The sequence below is a fragment of the Taudactylus pleione genome, unplaced genomic scaffold (assembly GCF_031769625.1).
Source record: "Taudactylus pleione unplaced genomic scaffold, aTauple2 ptg000122l, whole genome shotgun sequence".
Lineage (NCBI taxonomy): Eukaryota > Metazoa > Chordata > Amphibia > Anura > Myobatrachidae > Taudactylus > Taudactylus pleione.
In genome coordinates this window covers 7,851,947-7,877,332 of record NW_028284524.1, presented here as the reverse complement: position 1 = coordinate 7,877,332, position 25,386 = coordinate 7,851,947, and positions in this window count along the sequence as shown.

Below are 25,386 nucleotides of genomic sequence, written 5' to 3'. Positions count from 1 at the left end.
CATAAGATTAGATGTACAATGCAAGGACCTGTTTTCTATTTATTTAAAGGGAGAACAGAAAAGGTGCAAACATCCCGACTCAGCCTGTGCACCTTTATGGACTGCAACAATAGCAAACTGTTTTCATCTTGTTTTAATTTTATTTTTACATGTACATTTTTACATTGCATTAACTTTTTATCATACTAAAGAATGCTGTCAATCTTCCAAAAATGGCTGCTTTATGTGAACTGCTAAATTTTTTACTATAAGGGCCATTTACCAAGTGTGTACTGCCGCATCAGATTTACTATTTACTACAATCCACATTCAAATGCGGATTGTAGTGTGATAATATGCGAATTTAGGAACTACCACAACAATGTATCAACATCTCAAGCAGGGACAGAGTTTGCGAGAAAACTCTTAAGGTGCCCATCCACTAGACGATCAAGTTGAGCGATTGAACGATAACGATCGTTCAATCGTTTGCAACTAATTTGCAAAAATATCTAAAACGACTAGCGATGCCTGTGCCCGCTGGTCATTTAGACATAATCGTGCAAACATGCTGGTCAACCTGACGATAACGTCAGGTTGAGCATGTTTGCAGATGATTGATGAGCCTGCACTGAATGACTGCTCGTTCAGTGCAGGCTGATCACAGACTGACAAACGACTGCACGATTACGACATTGTCTGCTAGTGGATGGGCACCTTTACCCTGCGAATCATCACAGCACAATTCTCACTGTATTGTTTGCAAAAAATACTGTGAGATTGCTTACCTGTTGACCTTTAAACCGTCAATCTTTTGTCCCTGTGGACCTATTACCTGTCTACCTTCTTGTGTCAATCTATTGACTGTCTATCTAGATACTGTCTATTTATCAATCCAAGCCTCTTCTTTTCCCATTTACTCGAGCTTCTCCAACCAGTTGAATAATTTTGATATTTTCTTCTTAAACCCCTTGTCCACTGCCAGCAATAACCCAGGTTTTTGCACATGAGCGCGGAGCAACCCAGGTTATTTTGCTGTGTGAAAAGGCAAGGTTGAAATAAGCCGGGACAAGTGATCCTGCATTTCAACCCTGGTCACGAGCAGAGTTGAACGCGGGTTCAGCCCGGTTCGGGAAGCAGTGTGAATGGGTAACCCGGGTCGATGCGACCCGGTCCTGTTCTCTGCATAGGAAGAGCTGGCACTTGGAGATGAGATCACGGGCGCGTGAACATCATCCCAGGTGCGACCCGGCAAACTAGTGGAAAAGGGGTAGACACTCCTGGAGAATCTACCATCGTTATACCCTGAGACTTACTTCTGGATTACCCATTCCAATATTCTCTGACATGAGACTGTGTTGAATCTATTTTATTAAGTGCATTTTCCACTGTTATGCAAGTATCACTTTATTGTTATATTTAACCTATTTTGCACTATTGCACATAGAGTTTTGTTGGTCTTTTATGTTTGTATTTATTCTTCCTTGAATAAATTTAGCAAAACTTGGAGGTACACCTCTTATTTTAGTAGTATCTTTACAAGAACATTTTAACAATTTTGTTAGCCAACTAAAAATGTGCCCTCAAAAAAGTGAGTACTCTGGTTCTTCCCAATTCTACCTTGTGGAAGATAGATATAAGCAGCGGAGCATCTTTTTGGGTTAAGATAATTGGTAAGGATTTGATCATATAAAAGTATATTTTGGAAATAGAGCATCTTAAGTAAGTTAGCCTTCCCCAGCTATGATAGGGGGAGATGATTCTGGCTTACTTTCTTGCTCCTTACTTGTTGTGTCTGTTTGTTCTAAGTTGGTGCAACAAATCCTAAACCAATTTTCATGAAAAAATGCATAATTTTGTGTCTAAAAACGCCCTAGGGTGAGAAGGGCTGTGCTGCAGAGACACACATCTAGAGGTGGTCTTGGGGTTCCAAACTTTAAATCTTATTATACGGCGGGCAGGATAGCACAGTACGTGCTGTGGAGTAGACCCAAAGCTGAAAGAGTCTGCGTAGCAATTGAATCGAATGCTCTGAAATTGAAAGGTTGGCCCGTCCCAATGCAGTCTTACATCACCCCATTATTTACCATACCTTAAGGGGTACATCCACTAGACGATCTACTCCCTGTCCAATCTCTGAACGATTTTCCCTTTATTTTTTCCCTTTAAATTTTATCTTTCAGTTGCAAACTATCTTTAATAGATCAAGTGAAATTGACCTGCATGTTCAGTCGACTGACGAGACGATCAAACGACCAGCGGGAGCGCGCATCGTTGATGGTTAACGACCAAACACTGCACGATTTATAAATGATTTTTAAACGATTGAACGATAGCGACGTCATTATCGTTCAATCGCCTGCTAAAATCGTGTAGTGGATGCCCCCCTTTAGCTATCTGGTACTTTGCAAATTGCCGGCATAATATTGCTCCACTAGTCCCCTGATCCCATTGTTCAACAATCCTGATTTCCGACCGGGTTGTAATCCAGCTGCTTTTACATGCTGGCAAAAAAGCGGAATAGTATTGTTGAACGATATCACCCAGAACTCATCCTTTCCTACATTCTCTGATATTCATATTGCATTCTCTATCCCTCACGAGTCCTTTTTTCAATATTTGCAAATTCGGCACTTTTACTCTACAATATCCTCACAACCTGAGGTGAGTCTGTTGGCTCTGGGGGGGGGGGGGGGGGCAGGCACCAAGGAGCTCATCTCCGCGCTGTACACAGAACTCATGCGTCTGTGCCCCAAGGAAAGAGACCCTCATGAGAGGGCGTGGGTGGCTGACTCAGGGGAAACTTTAGATAGTGCAGACTGGGAGGACATTTATTCCAATGTGGCCTCTAGTTCTATCTGTGTGCGTATAAAATAGAATGCCTATGAATTGTTTATAAGTAGTACTATGTCCGCTCTAAGTTTTACAAGATGCACCTCGAGATCTGTAGTCTGTGTTGGCGTTCTGGGATTGACACAGGGACGTTTTAACATATATGGTGGAGTCAGAGCCATTACTAAACTTTTTGGTGCCCTGTGCCAGAAAGAGCATTGGCGCCCCCCTCATTTTTCGAAGGGACATAATGCACCCAAAAAGGGCTATGGCTTCATGGGGAAGGGCCAGGGAAGAGATAGGAGAGGCCAGGAGAAGCTGGGGATGAAAGAAGAGGAAGCTACAAGCAAGAATGATAATAAACAGAAATTTGACAGGCCCAAACAGCACCCCCTGACCTGTGGTTCCCTGTGCAATGGCATCGGCAGCACTACCCTAGCTACGGCCATGGGTGGAGTTATCCAAAGCTAGTTCCCTCCTGGAAAGAAATTTGTGCCCTTGCCAGCTCCACCTAGGCATCTCTGTCCCTTTTAGTCCCAAATATTTTCTTCTTCTAGTGCGTGTCCCTAAGACAACTTATCATCAATATAAATTATGTTTGCCACATGGTGCTGGCAGCCAGATGTCACACTGCATTGGCGTGGAAGAAAACGGAAGTCCCAGCCATTGGAGAGGTCTTCGCTAAAATGTGGCACATTCACACCATGGAACAAATGACTAGTATCCTACAGGGTTCATCTAAGAGTTTCACTAAAATATGAGAGCCTGGATATCCCACTTGCAGGTCCGCCCCTCCAGAGCGCAACGCCCGTAAGACAGCCATTTATTAAACTTACACATTGTATACAGTTTAAAAACCTGATTTGACCTCAACCAAATAATCTGTACTTATCACAGTACTAAGGACATTTTGGAACATTTGATATTTTTACTGTTTATTTTTGTTTATAATTTTTCCTTTTATATACATTCTTGTATAACGAGGAGCACTGTGTCTCCCATACTCTCTAATCCCTTTCAATAAACATCACCTTTTTTCATCCATATAAGACATATGTATACTTATCCTACTACTGTTTAGGAGACTTGTATCACCTCCCGTACCTGCAGCTAGCGATCTTCATATCATTAAGCACAGGTTCATCATTAGTCCTAAGATTAGTCCTACTTAGTATCATTAGGGACACCGCTTAGCTGTCAGGTTTGTCGTTGTGATATCACCTACTGAGGGGCTGAAAGTTGTGGTCCTGGGTTAGGGAAGAAGTCAAGGCGAGGGGCCTGGATATAAGAACTCTTCATCCACAGATCCTGGATGTTGGCGAGACCTGGTCAATGGTGCGGAACCTAACCCGCAGGGAGGAGTTCACCAGTGACCCCTCCAAGCAGGATATGGGTTTAGCTGCACCCTGCAGGCAGGTCGCGGTCCTTTGACCAGGTATCCAAGATCCGTGGGATTAAAGCCTCAAAATATCAATGGCCCAGGGGAGATGCCTAACAAAGGCACTGTTACAGAAAGGGGTTTCACCAGAAGTTGGTACCCAATGATGGGTACTCGGACACACTGTCACACTAGCAGAGGACACTGGAGGAAGTACACCGGCAGTGGTGTACTGACGCACTTTTGCGTTAGAAGATGGCACTTGAAAAGTACACTAGGAGTGGAGTACTGATGCACTCCTGCACCACAGGATGGCACTTGAGGAGTACACTAAGGATGGCGTACTAACGCACATTTTGCACCATGGGATGGCACTTGAGGAGTACACTAGGAATGGCGTACTGACGCACTTCTGCACCATGGGATGGCACTTGAGTACACTATGAATGGCATACTGACGCACTTCTGCACCACGGGATGGCACTTGAGTACACTAAGAATGGCGTAGTGACACACTTCTGCACCATGGGATGGCACTTGAGTACACTAAGGATGGCGTACTGACGCACTTCTGCACCACTGGATGGCACTTGAGGAGTACACTAGGAATGGCGTACTGACACACTTCGGCACCATGGGATGGCACTTGAGGAGTACACTAGGAATGGCATACTGACGCACTTCTGCACCACGGGATGAAACTAGAGTGCACGCAGGCGGAGATGTTGGTCGCACAGTAGCTCGAGATAACACTGGAACTAGTACACAGGCAGAGATGTTGGTCGCACTGTTACTTGAAGGAGACACTGGAAACTAGATGTGAGAACCAAGGGATCCCGGAATGAGGACTCTACCAGTACACTAGGAGTGACAAACGTTGATCAGGCAACTTCCTGGAGTTCTGGAGCCGGATATATACCCAGGGGTAGCAGATGATATTAGTGCAGCGTCAGCTGACCGAGACCATGCTACCATTGGTTGGGGATACTGTCACATGAGAGGAACTGTCATGGCAGTGCCCATGACGGGAACTCTGATCCCCGACACACACAGCCAACCATGGAAGTCCGCAAACGCCTAATGCAGAATGCTCAGCACTTCACCCGTCACCGCACCAGACGTCTGACCGTATGAGAAGTCAGGGTAAGCCGGCGTGGAGGTAAGAGATGGCTGATCCTAGTCTGAACCCTGACATGAGCTCTACGCAGACACATTTCTTTTATTTATAACCTGCACTTTGTTTCATCTTGATCCGTCAAGATAAAACTGAGCATTAACGGAGGGCGTGGCCTGGAGTAGCATGGAGTAGGACGTGTTTGCCAGCTCTCCCGATTACATCCTGTTTAAAACTCCTGTTTGCCTGGACATATCCTTTCCAGCTTTGGTGTGGTGATGTGGTATACTCTCCTGCATCTCCTGTGAAGTACCGGTGACATATTTCTTCAATACCTATCTGCTGTGGTCCGCTGATCTTCGTGTCTGGATCCCGCAGTGTGGCCTGCCTTGCTCTGGCGGCTGGTCTCTTGTGCTGGGCGGCTTCCTCCAGTTTCCTGGCAGCGATCTCTGGTGATCCAGCTATGCTGAATGTTGCTGCTGCTCACTGTCCCTCCGATTTCACTGTGGTCAGTCCTGGTGGTTGAGACGTGTGGAGGATCGACGGCTGCTCTCTTATCCCTGGCGGAGTTTACCTGTCCCCTTTGTGGACTCTGCTAGTGCGGTTTTGCGGTGTGCTGGCTGCCGCCATCTTGTAGCAGGGGAAAAGTTGAGTTGTCGATGGGGAGTTGTAAAATAATTGAATCAAGTTAATGAAAGCAGGATCAAATTCTCTGTATACCAGCACTGCGAATAGGTGAGGCCAAACAACAGAGTGGAACGAATTATGAGTGTCTAAACTCAGTAAAGTGCCTCAGATTGTAGCCACCGTGATGCTGCCAGTATTGTCTATAAATTTGTTTCAATACCTTGGACTGACTGTCTCCCCTTGACAAACCCCAGCTGGTGATCGGTTAAAAGACTACTTAAAATTTGTTGCAATCATATTGCCATAATTTTGAATAGAAGATAGCAATTTAATACTGTAAACTATAACTATAATACTTAGGTTTTATTATTTGACTTGGGGAGCAAAGTTGAGTAACGGTCAGTGAATGGAGTTTGCAATAGGTGCAATCGAAAGGGTGTTTTCAGAGGAGAGGAGGGAGGGTGGTTTTGGCTGCTTTGGAAGTATACAGCCATAGCCAAAGGTTTTGAGAATGACACAAGTATTGGTTTTCACAAAGTTTGCTGCTGCAGTGTTTTTAGACCTTTTTGTCGGATGTTACTATGGTATACTGAAGTAAAATTACAAGCATTTCATAAGTGTCAAAGGCTTTTATTGACAATTACATTAAGTTTATGCAAAGAGTCAATATTTGCAGTGTTGATCCTTCTCTTTCAAGACCTCTGCAATTCACCCTGACATGCTGTCAATCAACTTCTGGGCCACATACTGACTGATGGCCGCCCATTCTTGCCTAATCAATGCTTGGAGTTTGTCAGAATTTGTGGGTTTTTGTTTGTCCACCCTCCTCTTGAGGATTGACCAATGGGATTAGAGTCTGGGGAGTTTCCTTGCCATGGACTCAAAATGTTGATGTTTTGTTCCCCGAGCCACTTAGTTATCACTTTTGCCTTATGGCAAGGTGCTCCATCATGATGGAAAAGGCATTGTTGGAGGATGTGTTGGTACCATTCTTTATTCATGGCTGTGTTCTTAAGCAAAATTGTGAGTGATCCCACTCCCTTGGCTGAGAAGCAACCCCACATAGGATGCTTTACTGTGGGAGAGCAAGAGGGAGAAAAGTGTCAAAAGCAGAAACAGAAATAGAGGGGGGAGGAGAGAGAAATGGAGAAAGAGAGAGAGAGAAAAAACAGGTAATGTTTTGAACAACTGCTAGTTCTTTTTTATTATTCTTTGAAATATAAAATTTTGAATTTGAAATAAAACAAATTGCTTATATGAGGTGATATCCAGATGTGTATTACTCCATGACAAATATACATTCCATCATGGAACACTTTCACACTGAAATGTGTGATACCACTATTTTTCATAATATGCGGTTATAATTATTGTTTATTTCTATAATGCCACTCTACCTCAAAGTGTTTTACAGTCAATAAGTGTGGTGCATTAGGATTTTGTTTCTACGGGGGAACTCCCCGAAGATGGTATAGGTGCGATACTCTGCGAGGTGGTAGCCACGGAATACCCTGAGGTGGTTAACACAGGAAGCACAAAGCCGTAGGTACAATGGAGTGCCCTAAGTGTGGTAGCGTGCCGCAAGACACACGGATGCGTTGACACTGTTGTACAGCGCGTAGCATGTGATGAGAGGCACCTATGTGTTTGGCACTGTTTGTAGAGCGTGTAGCATGTTATAAGGTACACAGAGCAGTTTTCATTGTTGGACCAGTACACACATACACATAGATCATAAATGCAAACAGGTGATTTGGCACAACCAAATACACTGATGCAGAGTCTAAGACCCCCACCGGACTTCACCAGAGATCCCCGCAAGAGGATATGGACTCTACTCGGTAAGGACACAGATCATGGCCCAGTGTAGTTGGTTCCCACCATGAAAGCAACAGAGTACTTAGCTGGTAAAATGGCTGGAAACACCACCGATGGAAATGCGGGTATCATGTGCTGCTATTGAGGAGTCTAAATACCGGTAGTTGACTGGAAGCAATCACAACTGATACTAAGGCACTATAGAAATGTATTAAGTAAGGATGTGCAGGCTCAGATAGGTTTTGAATTTTCCCGCCAAAAATCGGGTCTCAGAAAGAGGCAAAACGTCATCTTTCATGGACAAACATCATCTTCCATGGACTTTTGTCCAGGAATGATGATGTTTGTCCATGAAAGATGACATTTTCGGTGGGAAAATTCGAACCTATCCGAGCCTGCACATCCCTAGTATTAAGCGGGTTTATATAGTGGCTGGCTGTTGGGAAATTTCCTGCATGAGTTACCAGTGCTGGAGGTAATTGCTTATATCTCTAGCCTAAGGCTAGGTTCTGTTAAGGATTCTGAAAAGTCCAGCAATAAGTAACTTGCTGAGTGTTGGAGGAAGGCCAGTGATGTTAGGTTACTCAGGCTGTCCGGGGTCAGTAAAGCTGCATGGCCATTGGCTTTGGCACACCCAAACAACTGGGCCAACACGCCCCCACTTTCTGCTACACTCCCTGTCACCACCCCTTACCCTTATCCAAATGGCCTCTGTATGTTAATCATGCTGTGGCGTAGGGGGCACTGTGACCGTCGCTGCAGACACAGATCTGCACATACACAGTACAGATCCTGCACATGTGCAGATCGCCTAACCATCAGGTTTGTATACAGCTCTGTATCAGGCCCATAGATGCTTTATCACTCACATTTGAGGCCATACTCAGATGGAAAATCTGCATCTGCCATAGGGCTGGTGCAAGTTTCGATAATGTAACCGATTCTGGCATCTAGAGACGTGCCAAGCGGTATTGCAGCGCCTATGGATGGACAAAGTGGGCGACTCAGCCCTTATTTTATTTATTATTATCGGTTACTTATCTAGTGCCAGCATATTCCGTTGTGCTTGCACATTCAGAGGCATGCTTGTACACCAGTCAGTTAAACTGAATACTTTTTAAAATAAATAATACATTCTGTAATTTAACATACAAGATACAGCAGGAACATATACAGAAATGTATTTATAGCCTGTGAAACTGTAGCTCTCTACGTAGAGAAAAGGTCATTTACAAAGGTACAAAAATGCAGGCCTGCAGCAAATTACTACCTCAGATCCTTCTGCTGTGACATAATAACCCTTTTTTTATTATTTGTGTGAATGTGCCATTTATACAGTAAGTGCATGGCCTAGTGAGTCAAGATGGCATCAAACATTGTACAGAGTGCAGCAATATTGATTCAACAAAGCAAAACAAGCAAGAGTGGCTTTGTCTGCCTGCCACAATCACTTACAGTATAGTGAATAGTGATTGTAGGGGGATGTGAGACTATCATTTTGTCAAACTAACTTGATACATGTCAGCTGGAATCTTCACCATACACATAACTGTTTTTTTCTCTTTACTGATGAGAAGAATAGGTGGAATAAGTTCAGAAGACTTATACAAGCCAGGATCTACATCTCAAACAAACTAAAGTAAATCAGAGTCAATATCTCACAGCAATAAGTGGAAACTCATTACCCAAGATTTCAGCAGTGTATTACACTGGCCATTTGGAGGCAGTTATTAAAATCAGAGTAATATGCAACACTTGTGGGGTCATGGCTTGTTGTGACAGGTATTGAATTAATGAGGTTCACCTGTGTTTCACACTACCAGGAAACACACTGTCAGAGGTCTGTGCGCTACCAGCAGCCAGCGAACCAGTGAAGAAATGGACACCGGACACTACTGAGAACCTCCTTAGGGAAAGTGGTAGGAGTAAGAGCTGGAAATGAGCAACTCTTGTCCTAACTGATGTTCTCATTGCTTTTATTATTTATCATTTGTCATAAAGCTTAGATAGGGATGGGACATTAATGCCCCAACATCTATGTTATCAATGATGTTGATACCGACACATGGCCATTGATGGCAACTTGTTCGGCTAATTGGAGAGCAAAAAAATGCATGGACGGCCATGTTAAGTTGCATTTAGCCTTTGTTAAGCACTGATTTAACGTGGCTAAATATATATAGAAGGTGAGCCTGTATAACTATATAATAATTCTCAGTGCTGATATAAATGACGTCACCTAAAGTGCACAGCATGCCCATCGCAGCCAGTGTCAGTACAGAGGAGGTACAGTGACTGCTAAGAGAGACAGAGATGGGAAAAGAGCTAAAGACTTAGGGGGGAGAGAGAGAGAGAAGAGAGAAGACAGAAAAACACAATAGTCAGGAGTGAAACAGAGGCCACTTTGCAGGATAGCGGAGGGAACAGAGCAAGACAAACGCGGGGAAAGAGAGAAAATAGTGGGAGAGAAAGAAAAGTGGAGATTAAAAAAAATGGCAGAGAAAGAGGAGGAAAAATGTCAAAGGGAGAAACAGAAATATACAGAGGGGAGGGGACAGAGAGATTATGAATAGAAAGAGAGAGAAAAAAAAAACAGGCAAAGTTTGGGACGGGTTGGGTACGGGTTGCTGGCGGTCGGGATCCCGGTGGTTAGAATCCCGATGCCGGGATACCGACAGAATTAAGATACCGACACTTGTTGGTCGGTATGCTAACCCTCCCCCTCTCCCTACCCTAACTATCCCTTCCTGATGCCTAACCATAACCCCCCCTAGTACCTGAACCTAACCCCCCTCTCCCTACACCCTAAATCCAACCCTAACTCTCCCCCTAGTGCCTAACCCTAACCCTCCCGCCAACCCCCGATACATACCTTCAGGACGCTAACGGTCGGCATTCTGGAGCCGGGATCCTCGCGCTGGTAATTAGACCGTCGGCATCCCATCAGCCAGGATGCTGACTACATCCCGTCTGGGACAACTGCTTGTCCTTCTTTTATTATTCTTTTATATTACAAAGTTTACAAATTAGTAAACATTAGCTACAAAACAGTGATGTTTTGGCTTTGAAGTGATTGTGGCTGAAAACATTGGTATCCCTTATACCAGGGGTGGGGAACCTTTTTTCTGCCAAGGGCCATATTGATATATATATAACATTATTCGTGGGGCTGGTGCAAGCCACGCCCCCTATGTGTGATGTCACACAGGGGCAGAGCCACAATCGCCGGTGATTACATCAATGTCCGAAGCATACTGAGGATGCTCCGGGGAGCTGTAAGGACAGTGGTGTGACCGTCTGAAGCATCCTAAGGATGCTCCAGGTGGCACTGCTGCATAGAATCAGGCTGCAGGATGACATTCTAGGAACCCTGCTAGGCATATGAGGCTAGCAGAAAAAAGCTCAGAGGGCCAGACCAAATGATTCCATGGGCCTTATACGGCCCCCGGGCCTGAGGTTCCACGTCCCTGCCTTATACAGTGCATCCAGAAAGTATTCACACCGCTTCACTTTTTCCACATTTTGTTATGTTACAGCCTTATTCCAAAAGGGAATAAATTAATTTTTGTCCTCAAACTTCTACACACAATACCCCATAATGACAACATGTAAAAAGTTTTTTAGATTTTGCAAATTTAATTAAAAAAACAACAAAGAAATCACATGTACATAAGTATTCACAGCCTTTGCCATGAAGCTCAAAATTGAGCTCAGGTGTATCCTGTTTCCACTGATCATCCTTGAGATGTTCCTACAGCTTAATTGGAGTCTACCAGTGGTAAATTCAGATGTTGGACATGATTTTGAAAGGCATACACCTGTCTATATAAGGTCCCACACTTGACAGTGCATGTCAGAGCACAAACCAAGCATGAAGTCCAAGGAATTGTCTTGTAAACCTCATGGACAGGATTGTCTCGAGGCACAAATCTGGGGAAGAGTACAGAAAAATATCTGCTGCTTTGAAGGTCCCAATGAGCACAGTGGCCTCCATCATCCGTAAATGGAATAAGTTCTGAACTACCAGGACTCTTCCTAGAGTTGGTCGGCCGTCTAAACTGAGCGATCAACGTCTATTATCAAAGTTTGTTTAACAAAATAGTCAGCAAAACAAATCTCAGCTGATTCACTTTATAAGAGGAGGTTGTTCTATTGTGAACATATAAAATAGTTGTCATGTAGGGAAGCATCGATTACTATTGATGGCAACAAAAACACACACAAAAAAGCTTAACATCTGCCTAAACTCTGTATATGTTAATACACCCACAGGTTGTACATTCAATCTCCAAGATGAACAGAGCTTCAAAATTAACACTTTCTTTACCTGTATAACTTTAGAAGCAAAATAGACTACCATCTGGAGTGATTAATTACTTATATGTTAGTATCTTCCTCCGATTGGCCAGTGAAATCTCTGGGTAAGACATTCTCCTCTAAACAGAATGTCACGAACTGAACCTTGAGGTTTCCAGTTAGAGGACTGGTTGTCGGGGTGACTAGGTGGGGAGGCAGCAGTAGATGAGGAGAAAGTACATACGACTTTCTTATCGGCTAATTCCGGGTGTTGACAAGACCTGACCAGAGGCGCAGAGTGTAACTCATTGCTGGTTTTCACCAGTGACCCCTCCAATTGGGATATGGGTTTAGCTGCGCCCAATGAGCAGGTCACGGCCCCCTGATCAGGGACCCAGGAATTAGCAACTGACAGGGAGATTAGAAAGACAACTGAGTGACTGGAGATTATCAATGGTGAATATTGGTAATCACTGATGTAGAACAATACTGAAGAATATTGGTAGTGACCGAAGTAGAATATCACTGGAGAGTCTTGGTAGTGACCAATGTTGAATATCCCTGAAGAGTATCGGTAGTGACCGATGTTGAATATTCCTTAAGAATATTGGTAGTGACTGTTGTTGAATATCACAGGAGTACTGGTAGTGACTGATGTTGAATATCACTGAAGAGTATCGGTAGTAACCAATGTTGAATATTCCTGAAGAATATTGGTAGTGACTGATGTTGACTAACATTGGAGAATAACAGTAGTGACTGATGTTGAATATCACTGAAGAATATTGATAGTGGCCGATGCTGAATACTCCTGAAGAATATTGGTAGTGACCGATGTTGAATATTCCTGAAATATATTGGTAGTGACTGATGTTGAATATCACTGGAGTATAACAGTAGTGACTGATGTTGAAAAACACTGAAGAATATTGGTAATGACCGATGCTGAATATCACTAAAGAATATCCGTAGTGACTGATGTTGAATATCACAGGAAAGTATTGGTAGTGACCGACGCTGAATATCACTGGAGAATATCAGAGAGACTGGTGAAGAGCACTGAGGATACAACAGCGTGGAGCCTGGAACAGCGATCCGAAGCTAGCAGCTACTGGAGAAGAGAAGTTGTTCAGGCGACTTCCTGTTTCCTGGAGTCCTGCTTTGTACCCATAGGTAGCTGTCCATTGGAGGAGAGTGTCAGCTGAGAGCTGACAAGGCTACCATTGGTGGAGGGTCTGGTCAGGTGAGAAAGACAACATGGCTGTGCCCATTACCGCAGCCATGGGAACTCCGATATGGAGGATTGTGTGGAAGTCAACAGGGCCCCGGGGATAATACTCAGCATGTCACCCGCCACACCTAGTCAGGGTAAGCCGGCGCTGCGGTGAGTAACGGCCGATCCCAGGCTGAATTCTGACACAAAGCATTCAGAATAGCAGCAGAGTAGTCAGATCAAAGTTATAAAGTCATGAAAATTTACAGTGTTTGCCAGGGGCGGGAACAGTGCATCACTGGACCTCATAGCAAAACCTGTGTGGTGCTGCTCTAGCCTCCCAGGCTCCAGCTCTGCTCTTTAAAGAGCACCGGAGGCCTTTTATGAGCAGGCACGGGTTTTGCTCATGCAGTAAAACCCCAACTCCACTTTGCTATTGCCTCCTCTCCCCTTTTGCAACCTCAGTTAATGCAGTTATTGTAGTTCCACAACTGGTGTTCATACTGACAGTCGCTTCCACTGAACGTATATTCACATAAAAATGTTTTACAAAGGGCTCAGTATGACAGGACAGAGAGTAAGAAAAATTGTGTTCCTCTTGCTAAAAATGTATTGCCTACATGACAAATTTAGAGTTCGAGACAGTGATCTGTAGTGCTGGCACATCCAGTTGTTGCATTTGTGATAGTGTAGCGTATCACTCTGCACCATCTGATAAAAAGTGCAAAGCCAATTAAACCTAAGCAGCTCCATGCTTTGTTCTGTGCTGCTTCACATCTATAGATGAAGCAGTGTAGGTCAGTAGCCGGAGTGTTCTGCATTGACATTAGAAGACCTGGCACGACCATCATGTGATAAGTTCATGGGCCAAGGTCCTTCTAAACTCTGAACTTGATGTCAGGTCACTGTCAGGGCAATGGATTCCATTTAATAGCCTATGAGGAGTTGTTTTAACTGAATATCGATCACTGGCCTCATCAAGAATAGGAATTCTTGCACATTTCTGAGATATATGTAGCTGCAGAGCCGTTAAGACAGTCGTGGGGCCTGGGTACTGCAGTGGGCATGGCCAAATATAGGAGGCATAGACACACCTCCTCAAGAAAAATAATGGAGAATACTACAGTATGTGCCGCAAGGCAAGCTGCAAAGGGATAATGAAAAATACTATGCACGGCGCAGGGAAGCAGCTGGCTCGGGCCCTGGTAATTAGCAACCACTTTCTCCTTCATCTCGCCACTCCTGTGCAACAGTTCCTATTATTAACTGGACAATGGTGATGTAACAATGTCTCAAATGGACCTTGATGTTGTTGATACTCCCTAACCTCTAGTATACTGACTAGTATAAATGACAGGAACCAAAAGGAGAAAAAGTAATCCAAAAAGTAAGCAAGATTGTGGGTGTTATTGGGGGGTGGGGATATAAGTCTTAAATATAAATGCATAATCATCTCACAAATATAAAGCAGTTATAACTCTGTGGTAAGTACATGATAGGTTAATGGAATCTCATCACACCAAGGATATGGTTGTTTAGAAGATCTACTGGAATACGATCTCAGTACAGCAGCTGGTCCCAAAGCAAAACTATCGTTACTGTTATCTGTCACCGCTGTTGCTATAACTATTCCTCCTATGGTGATTACCCCTGCCTCCTTGGTGGCAGCATCTGCCGATGAACATGGAAAAAAAGTGTTCTGGCTCTGCTTCCAGCAGTGAGTATGATGCTAAAACAAAAACTCCAGGGACACAGCTAATTTATGCTGCTGGTTAACAATAAGAGTGCCCATGCTGCACATATTCAGAATCCTTGTCAGGAAAGAGCAGAGTAAGGACTCTCAGTTGGTATAAATGGTGAAGGACAGTCATGGTTGACATCACCTGTTCGGTTAAAGATTTCTGCAGTGACTGGTTCATGTTTCACTTCTCCACCTTAAACTGTATCTCCTCATTGCAACCATACCACATCACCGGTAGCTGTATATAAGTGACTGCTTTGTTATTGGCAGCTGATAATGCATATGCCTTACACACACACATTCACCATTACCTGCTACAGTTGTTATTACTCTACGTATTAAATAGTTTCCCAGACCTCTTGGATTGTAAGCCCATTTGGGCAGGGTCATTTTTACTCTCTGTCACATTTGATTGAATACTATTTGTATTTTGATTCCAAAACTGTATAGCATTGCGTAATTTATCGATGCAATAAAATATATTAATGATAAATTGATGCCTGTCTGATGGACTGCTCTATAATACCAGGCAATATACTAGGCTGAAGATGGTCTGTTCAAATGATTGCAACAGGACAAATATCAGATGTACTTGCTGTAAACGAAAAATAGCTGTATGAATGAAAAACAGTAGTTATGGACAGGATGCAGTCTATAGACCAGCGGAATAAATGCTGCCGGTCTATACCCCGACAGGAGAAACAAGACAGGGGAATGTAGATAGGCGTCGAAATACCGATGCCTATCATAATTCCTACGCCAAAACGCCAAAGGACATCAGCCCGAACGAGGTAACTCTGGGGCGTCCTTAGCCTTAGCCACGGGGGGGGGGGGGGGGGGTAGCTTTAGGTAGTGTAGCAGGGTTAGTTTTGGGGGGGAGGTTAGGCTTAGGCACCCCCTCGGGAGGGTTAGGTTTAGAGTGCAGAAAAGGGGGGGGTTAGATGTAGGCACCCGCGGGGGGGACAGGATTAGGCACCACCCTGGGAGTTTTACATTTAGGCACCCCTAACCGAGGGTTAGGGTCAGGGGGGTGGGGGAGAGGGGAGGGTTAGGGTACTTACCAGCCGGCGTCAGGATCTCCTCCTGTCGGGCTTCTCCTGTATTTCATACCGTTCCAGTTATGGACAATTACATGGGAAGTGTGCTGGAATAAAAGTCATGTAATATCACTGTATGCTCTAGAAATTATAGTGTTAAAAATAATTAACATATGGCCTGATTCAAGAAAGAACGCAACTGCGAATGCAATAGTGATTACGCACGCAATTCAACTGCGATAGTATGCTAATCCATTGCAATTGCAATGCCACCATTGCTCTACATAAGGATGCCCACTTTACCTTGCACACATACTGCAAGCGCAGTACACAACAATTGTCCGATTGCGTGCATATTAGCAACTGCGTTCCTTGCTGAATAAGGCCCATAGTAAGAATCCATAGTGCTAGGTTGCAGCACGTAAGTGCCCCATGGTGTAGTTCTCATTAATTAACTCTTATTTCCTAAACACACATCTTAGAGAACAGTAGATAAAACGTATAAGTGACAATAACTGGATCTTGAGCAATGGATAAATTAATGACAATTTTTAGACCAGTGGTGCACAGGAGAGAGCAGAGCTGTTTATTTCACCCCTCTAGCAAGTGATATAACATGTTTAATAATATGCATACAGGAAAAGCTATTCCAAAGAATTCACTCCATTGCTAGGCTCTACAAAAAAAAAAAAATAACTTTGGAATGATATTGCAATCAGAATATGTAAAATGATAATACTGCAATGTGATTCAAGTGTCACATACAAATAGGAGTAAATTATTTCAGACACATGAATTGCCTTTCATTGTTTTATATGTCTTACAATAGCGGCATAATTAGTTAACTCAATCTTGCTGAAGAACAATAATTAGCACATAAGATGAAAAAAGAAAGTAGATGACAGAATTCTTGATGCTTCAATGAGCAATTACATGGCGAGATTTTTTTTGGTTTCCCGACCCGAAGTATAATAAAATGACCCTTGGCTCATTTATAGGGCATGAACAGTATGATTCTGAGCTGTATGAATACCAAGGTCACAAACTCAATAGTACTTGAGAAAGTAGCTGCCATGTGACTAACTTTTCCATACACGGCTTCTTCATGTTGGCTAAAATCTGGGGTGTTTGTCACATGAAATTAGATTTATGAAATGTGAGGACTTGACGATCGTTAATTATGTCTTGATACATTAAGTAAGAAGTTAATATCCACGTACGTGCACATACTCTTGCCAATTTAGTCAGGAGCCAATTAGTCTACCAAATTGTCTTTGGAACATACAAACTTCAAAGAAATAAGCCCCAGGTCAAAATCAATGCCATGTAACAGGTCTTCAAAATGTTCCGTCACATAATTACATATTTCGCTTTAACACCGCGGGCCAACGTCTTTAAATCCTCTATTTGCTCAACAGCACCATACTAAATATGTTATACTATCTATAAAATTAATACTTATATTGGATCCAAATAATGCTTATGGTAGTTGGTTATTATGCAATGCAGCGTAGCTACCTGGCAAGGCAAGCATTACATTGGGAAGGCCGTCACAATCCCTTTATCATCTATAGCAAATGTGATTTCCATTATGGTGTAGTCCTTTGTCATACCTTGTGAGGTTATTCCTGGAACCAACCTGACATCTCTCCCAAACTTCACACTTTAATCATATCTTGGAGATTACCATCCGAGCTATGAAACCACACTTGGATGTATTCTATTGCTGTGCTAATCAGCCCTGTTTTTGGGAAATGACAGAATATAGCCAAATGACTTAGGGGAGCTGGATGAGTTAGTATTACAGGTTCTATTTATGCAGCGCCAAGAAATGCATGAAAAAACTGTATAAAGATAGTGGAATCAGCAGCTTGGTTCAGACACAAGCAATGAAAAGCCCCTTCTTGGCTGCCTGCTGACAATGAATATTCCACAGCTAGCAGGCAGCTCTGCAAATGTGACCTCAGCCGCCCTTTCCGGCCTATTTCTGGATTCATTTTGGATCAAATTAACTTTTATGGAGAAGGTATAAAGTTTACTAGCCAAATAGAAGTTTTCAGCAAACTATCTGAACAGAGCATGGGTTATTTATTTATGGATATTTATCTGAATAAATAACGGATGCAAATAGCGAGTTCTACCATGGGGCGCATGCATAGAAGCGAGATCTAATTTTTGCGTACTGATCTCACTTGCGTGAAATGGGGTGAAACTGGTTGGCAACAAGCAAGAGACCTGTCTCATGGGAGTGTCATGGGCGGGAAGCTTAATCTCAGTGCGAATGTGAACTGCATGCACAGCTAGGAGAAATCTGATTCTGACGGATCTCTTGCACGTAGCACCGGGCTAGCGCAAGTGCCAAAACTGATGATGATAGTTGCAGTGGATGACGTAAAATCAGTGGGTGGCTTGAAGCTGTGTAAGAGGGGTGCGGTGCCTGCTGCCGTGCAGGTGTACTTCCGTGTCTTACCTTGTGTCGCACCCTCTCACCTTCAGGCCTTATGTTGATCAGACGTTCCTGGAATTCGTAACTGGACACGACTACCTAGGAGGAAGGAGATGATGTGAGAACCGTCCTTCCTCACGTCGACCGACACACCCTACCGGACCGAGGACCACTACAAATAGATTTTGGTTTTAAGTGAAGATCATCACTGGCACTTTTCCGAGTTTCTCCTATAGGTACTCGCGCACCAGGTGAAGACTCAACCTTGCACTGGAGTGCAAGGCCCACTGTCCGCCCAGAAGGAAGAAATACAGGAAGGGACAAACAGACAGTGAGAGATATTGCTCACCGTGTCCACTCTTGTTCTTCGTCTGCTCACTCGCCTACAGGTCCCTGTAAGGAGATAATCAAACACCACAGCCGTGCAGGGCCTACACCTGTGTCACACTACTACACATACTATGACAATATTGCCCTCAACCAATAGTGTGTGTAGTGCGGCATGCAATAAACCATTAAACTTTTACCCTGCAAGGAACAACAATCACAGACTGTAATCACACAAGAGTAAAACACAGTGCTGTCTCTTTAACTGTTTGCTACCTGCCTAACTAGAGCTGGCCAGCTCCTCTTCTAGTTAACTGAGAATACACTACATTTTGGTGGGAGCCTGACAGGTCTCCACGGGGTACTTTGAGGGTTAAAGTTATTTTTGGTGGGAGCCTGACAACTCTCCACGGGACACTTGGAGGGGGCTGACTACTTACTATACCAGTGGTCTGGGCCTATTGCCCAAAGCTACTCTCAATGGGATCAGGGCCCTGGGCCTAACGCCCAGGGTCTTACTGGCGGCTCAGGCTTTATGCCTGCCTATTGCAGGACACAGGAGGGACTTGGGCCTGCTGCCCAGAATCCCTTTTTTGTAATGTGGCCTCAGGTCTATGGCCTGCCTAAGGGAAGGGCTCAGCTAGTGGGCTGGGCCTAATGCCCAGGGCCACTTTATACAGGGCTCAGGGCTATGGGCCTGCCTAACTGGGGCGCATATACTTAGTGGCCTGGGTCTAATACCCGGGTCACTTTATAAATTAGGGTGGCCCGCCTAATTTCTTTTTTAGTGGCGCCGCCTCTTCCTCTCACCATCCAGCCGCCGATCTTCTCTCTTGATCGCAGTATCTTATGGCCTCTTCCACAGCCACCGGAACTGTTGCCGTGATGCTCCTCTTCTTCTTCGAGAGGTCTTGTTTCCTCTCCCTCTGCCGCCGGACTGCCTGCTTGCTGTACTGGGATCAGACACTTGATCCCAGTAGAGCTTTCCACAGCTGCACGGATTTTCTCATTAGCTGTATGGAATCTGCCATTAGCATAATGTGGTACATCTGGCTTCCATGACTTCGCGCAAAAACAGTCACTTCTCATCCGGCTCAAAAACAGGCCCCATGAAAGCACTGCCCGATGATGTTATTGAAAATAGAGAAACACTGGTCTTATTGTGTATCATGAAGTGCACATAGGTGCTTACAGCTTCCAAATGATCCATGGAAGAGACAATAAAGCCATGTAATAACTGCTGATATGTAATGTATATGCTGGTGAACAGGTACGTGCTGGGGATGGACTGACTGACAGAAGCTCAGTCTGTGTGTACGTATCATGACCACTATCTGTATTAATTGTAGTCTACTTATTAAGAGATATCACTTATTTTATTTAACAACAGTTATTTATATACTAGCTAACGTACTCTGCGTTGCCCGGGTTTAAATCTTCAAGTTATTAAGTTTTATTATGTGATGTCATCCAAATCCATCCAGTAGAAGGCCCAGAACAGGCTCTCTGAGTCAAAGTTCTGCCCGGCGCACTCTGCCGTGAAGTCCGACCAGAACCCCAACAACTCCATTAGGCATCCCAGACCAATTGCCACCCCTCTGTGAAGTTTTCATCCAAATCCATCCAGTGGAAGTCCCAGAACAGGCTCCCTAAGTCAAAGTTCTGCCCGTCGCACTCCGCTGTGAAGTCCGACCGGGACTCCAACCACTCCATTAGGCATCCCAGACCAATTGCCACCCCTTTGTGATGTTTTTCATCCAAATCCATCCAGTAGAAGGCCCAGAACAGGCTCCCCGGGTCAAAGTTATGCCCAGCATCCCCAGGTCAAAGTTCTGCCCAGTGTACACCAACGGGAGGTCCGACTGGGACCATAACCCCCCTAAAACCTGGCCAGGATCCAACTAGACCAGCTTGCATTGGTTTCATCCCAATCGGTGCAGGTGTGTATGAATACATACCCGGACAGACAGACAGACAAATTAATTTTATATAAAAGATTATGCAGCACTTTACAGAGAATATGTAGTCATTCACATCAGTTCCTTCATAAGTAGAGCCTACAAGCTAAGGGCTTGATTCTGAGTAAGTCATAAAGCAAGAGCAAGTGAACACCTGGACAAACTATTTGCAATGCAAGGGGTGCAAATATATTTATTATTTTTGCATGCAGGGTAAATTCTGGCTACTTTTGCACGCAGCCCACAAATACTTGGCAGTAGGGAGGCTAATCCTGGGTCACTGTTTTCAATCCCGGTATTCGGGAGTAACCTCTGACATCACGTCATGCTGCGCACAGCTACATAGGTGGCGGCCAGGGCAGCCAGGCAGTGTCTGAGCGAGTGCTGCAGGTGCTCAGCACCTATAAAGCGCATGCAATCACTAGTCCCGAAATCCCGTTTTTACACTGCAATTTAGATGTCAGTTTGAACACCCGGCTTAACGATAGAAGGTAAACCGGGCGACGGGCGCGGACAGCCGCGGGCAGGGGGTGGGGGGCGGAGGGAGGGTTAGGTTTAGGGTTCCCGGGGGGGACTAAGGGTTAGGCACTCCCCCCGGGAGGTAAGGTTTAGGCACACCCGGGGGAAGTTAGGGTTAGGCACCCCCCAGGGGAATTAGGTGTTTAGGCACTTAGAGAGGGGATTAGGGTTAGGCACTTAGGGGGGAGGTTAGGGCTAGGCACCCCTAAGGGAGGGTTAGGGGGTTGAATAAATTAGAGAATACTTACCTGGGGACGATCAGGATTTTCAGGGCTGCCTGGATACTGGTGTCGGGATTTGAACCGCATGGATGGCGGTAAATCCTACTGAATCCGTTTGTACACATCTCTCCCAAATCTAAATCTATCTGCACATTTTAAATCTGCCCCAACTGCAGTGCAGCATGGCTTTACTAAATTGCTAAGTTAATTGCTCTTTTTTGCTTTACTCTCACCTCAGAATCAGGCCCTAAATTCCCTACCACATATACACAAACACACTAAGGCCCACTTTTATCAGAAGTTAATTAACCTATAAGTATGTTTTTGGATAGCTGGAAGAAATGTAGGCAAATACAGGGAGACCAAATGCCACACAGATAGAATCAAACACAAAACCAAAGTGCTGTTGGTTTAGCGCTGCCAACGTCAGTGTCACTGTACTGATTTATATACATATTAATGCTATTTATAATGTGACACAAATGTCTGCAGAGACCAGATGAGAATAAGGGTAGACAATTTTAATGTGAGGTTAACAGCATTATAATCACATCATATAATCCATGTGCCTCATGTTAAAGCATAACTAAATTCCAAGGAAGGCTTTAAAAACACATGGTGCAAAGAGTAATGATGTGCTGTAATCCATTGCAATCAATCACTGTTTAGCAGTCTAGTGTAACAGATTAATATCTGACAATACAACGTGCCTTGCACAAAATGAGCTACTTACATTCCCAAATGTGTATGCAAATGTTCCCATACAGTGACAGCACTCAAGATGGTTGACAATGTATTTATTTTTGCTGTGCAATTAAATATAATGTATTGCTTATTGTTACCAGCTATTTATAAGGTGACTAACAGAAGATGGCTGCAGGGTGCTTCAACTGACATGAGGACTACAGTGCATAGAAATCATTACCCCTTGTCCACCCACAATGTTTACAAACATCTTCAATTCTGATCATCCAGGAATTTGTGGAACAAACACAGACTTTGAGGTCCATCTAGTCTGATCTGTGTGTCTGGATTATTTGGGGGGGGGGGGGGGGGTAATTTTTTTGTTTTACTACACATATATACACTCAGTGATCACTTTATTAGGTCCACCTATATTTTATTGTAAATATTTAATCAACCCAACAAACCAATTATGTGGCAATGCATAAAAGCATGCAGACATGGTCAAGAGGTTCCGTTGTTATTCACACACCACAATGGGAAAGACATGCAACCTAAGTGACTTTGACCATGAAATAATTGTTGGTACCTGAAAGAGTCATATGAGTTAGAGTTGAGCGACTTGGATCCGATTTGGTTCTTTTCATTATGGTTGGGATCTGAAGACGAGGCAAGGCATCATGTTCCCAGAAGCTTGGATCTCGCATGTTTTGGATTGTATATTATATCCAATACACAACATCCAAGCTTTCTAGAAAAATTAAATTTTGTCTTGTTTTGTTTTTATATCAGAATGATAACAGCCATGAACAAAGAATGGTACAAAAAGCAAGAGCAACTTCTCAAAACCATCCAAGAACAGTTTGATTATGAACAATGCCTTTTCCAGCATGATGGAGCACCTTGCCATAAGGCAAAAGTGATGACTAAGTGGCTCGGGGAACAAAACATCAAAATTTTCAGTCCATGGCCCGGAAACTCCCCAGACCTTAATCCCATTGAGAACTTGTCGTCAATCCTCAAGAGGCGGGTGGACAAACAAAAACCCACAAATTCTGACAATTTCCAAGCATTGATTAGGCAAGAATGGGCGGCCATCAGTCAGTATGTGGCCCAGAAATTGATTGACAGCATGCCAGGGCAAATTGCAGAGGTCTTGAAAAAGAAGGGTCAACACTGCAAATATTGACTCTTTGCATAAACTTAATGTAATTGTCAATAAAAGCCTTCGACACTTATGAAATGCTTGTCATTTTACTTTAGTATACCATAGTAACATGTGACAAAAAGGTCTAAAAACACTGAAACAGCAAACTTTGTGAAAACCAATACTTGTGTCATTCTCAAAACTTTTGGCTATGGCTGTATAGTTGTGGTTTAATTACAATATGAATCAGGAACATGTACCCCACACAAAACTTCTTCTATATTTAGGTGCACTTGCCAAAGATCAGAGGATCATTCTTCAAAACTGGTTACATACAGATGAACAGAAGACAGTGAGCAGGGTTAATACAACGTGTAGCCAATCAGCACTTAGAATTAGTAACAGATACAAAAAGTATTTCAGCAAAGCAAACTACTGCGTGTCAATGTATAAACAAGTTAAAAGAGCTAGGCCTAGATGTAGCCAATCTTAGTATCTGGATAATAACAACTGTACAGAGTAGAGATGAGAGGCCAGTGGCGTATCTATAATGGGTGCAGTGGGGCCCCGCACCGTACACACTGCACCCATATTACTTTAGACTTGCCTGTCCGTGGTCCCATGTCGGGTGTCTGCGCTGCTCAGAACACCGGAAAATGGCCGCCGCGGCCATTTTTCTGGTTTTCTGCACATGCGCAATAGACTCCGGGCACTAGAGTGTGCCCGCAGTCTACTGCGCATGCGGAGAACGCCACAAAAATGGCCACCGTGGCCATTTTCCGGCGTTCTGCGAATGCGCAGTAGACTCCGGGCAGACACTAGTGCCCGGAGTCTACTAAGGCTCCGGTGGCTGGCTAGCTGCGTCAGTCGGCTGCCGGCCACCGGGGAGAGAGGAGGGGGCCCCACACGGGGACCGCACACGAGCCCCCTCCTCTCTTAAGACGCCCCTGTGAGAGGTAGTCTACATGGTGCCCACCAAGTGGGCTGTGGAGTCTCTGATTTTAAATTTTTGCTCAAGCAAGTGTGCTTAGGATGTCTTCTAGTGCCTAAAACTGCATTGATCTGAAGGCACAGGCAGATATATACCAGTGGGGGGCAGATCTCCAACGGAAAAGCAGTAAGTCGGAGGATCAACTGTCACACTGCACCTGCACTTATAGTTACTAATTTCCACCAAGCACATTTTCATATGCCATGGTCTCAAATGTTGGTCTGCAGAGATATCTTCTCTGCAATGATTTCCGTTCTGCAGTCATTTCTGAAACTGCAGTGGCCAGGTGAATTTGTCAATTATAGATCAATTGACACTGTAACTGACCCAGACCAAGCTGAGCATTATCCAAATGAATTTCTAAACTGCTAGGAACTACCAGGGATGCCTCTGCACAATTATTTTTGAAGATCAGTGCACCGATCATGCTGCTTAGAAACCTGGATGCTCCAAAGCTATGCAATGGTACAAGACTTTGCATAAAAACTCTCAAAGCCCATGTCATTGAAGCCACTATCATAACAGGATGTGGTACAGGAGGGGATATGTTCAATTCTGGCATCCCACTCATACCAACAGACATGCCATTTAAATTTGAGAGATTACAATTTCCAACCTGCTCTCTTTTGCAATGACATCAATAAGGTCCAAGGTCAATCTTTGAAGGCAGCAGGTAGTGACCTGGAAACTCCATGCTTTTTCCATGGGCAGTTGTATGTGGCATGTTCAAGAGTGGGGGCTTCCAACAGCCTTTTCATTCTGGCTACTAATGGTAAAACAAACAACATTGTTTACAGCTTAGTGTTGAGGTAACTGTCAAAATACTCAGTTGGGACCTTTTCAGGATCAATGGAATGGGGTTATAGGAGAGTACTATGTTAAAAATAAAGGCTGCAGATCTACTTTAAAGTCCATTCTTCAACCCTGTCAATGCCGGGTATCCCAGATAGTAATCACATGACAGTCATTACACTGTAAAATCTCTGAGAGCAATCTTGGTGGAAATGTCAATGTATAGAGTCCAGACTGAAACTGTTCAAGCTATTCTGTGTTGTAAA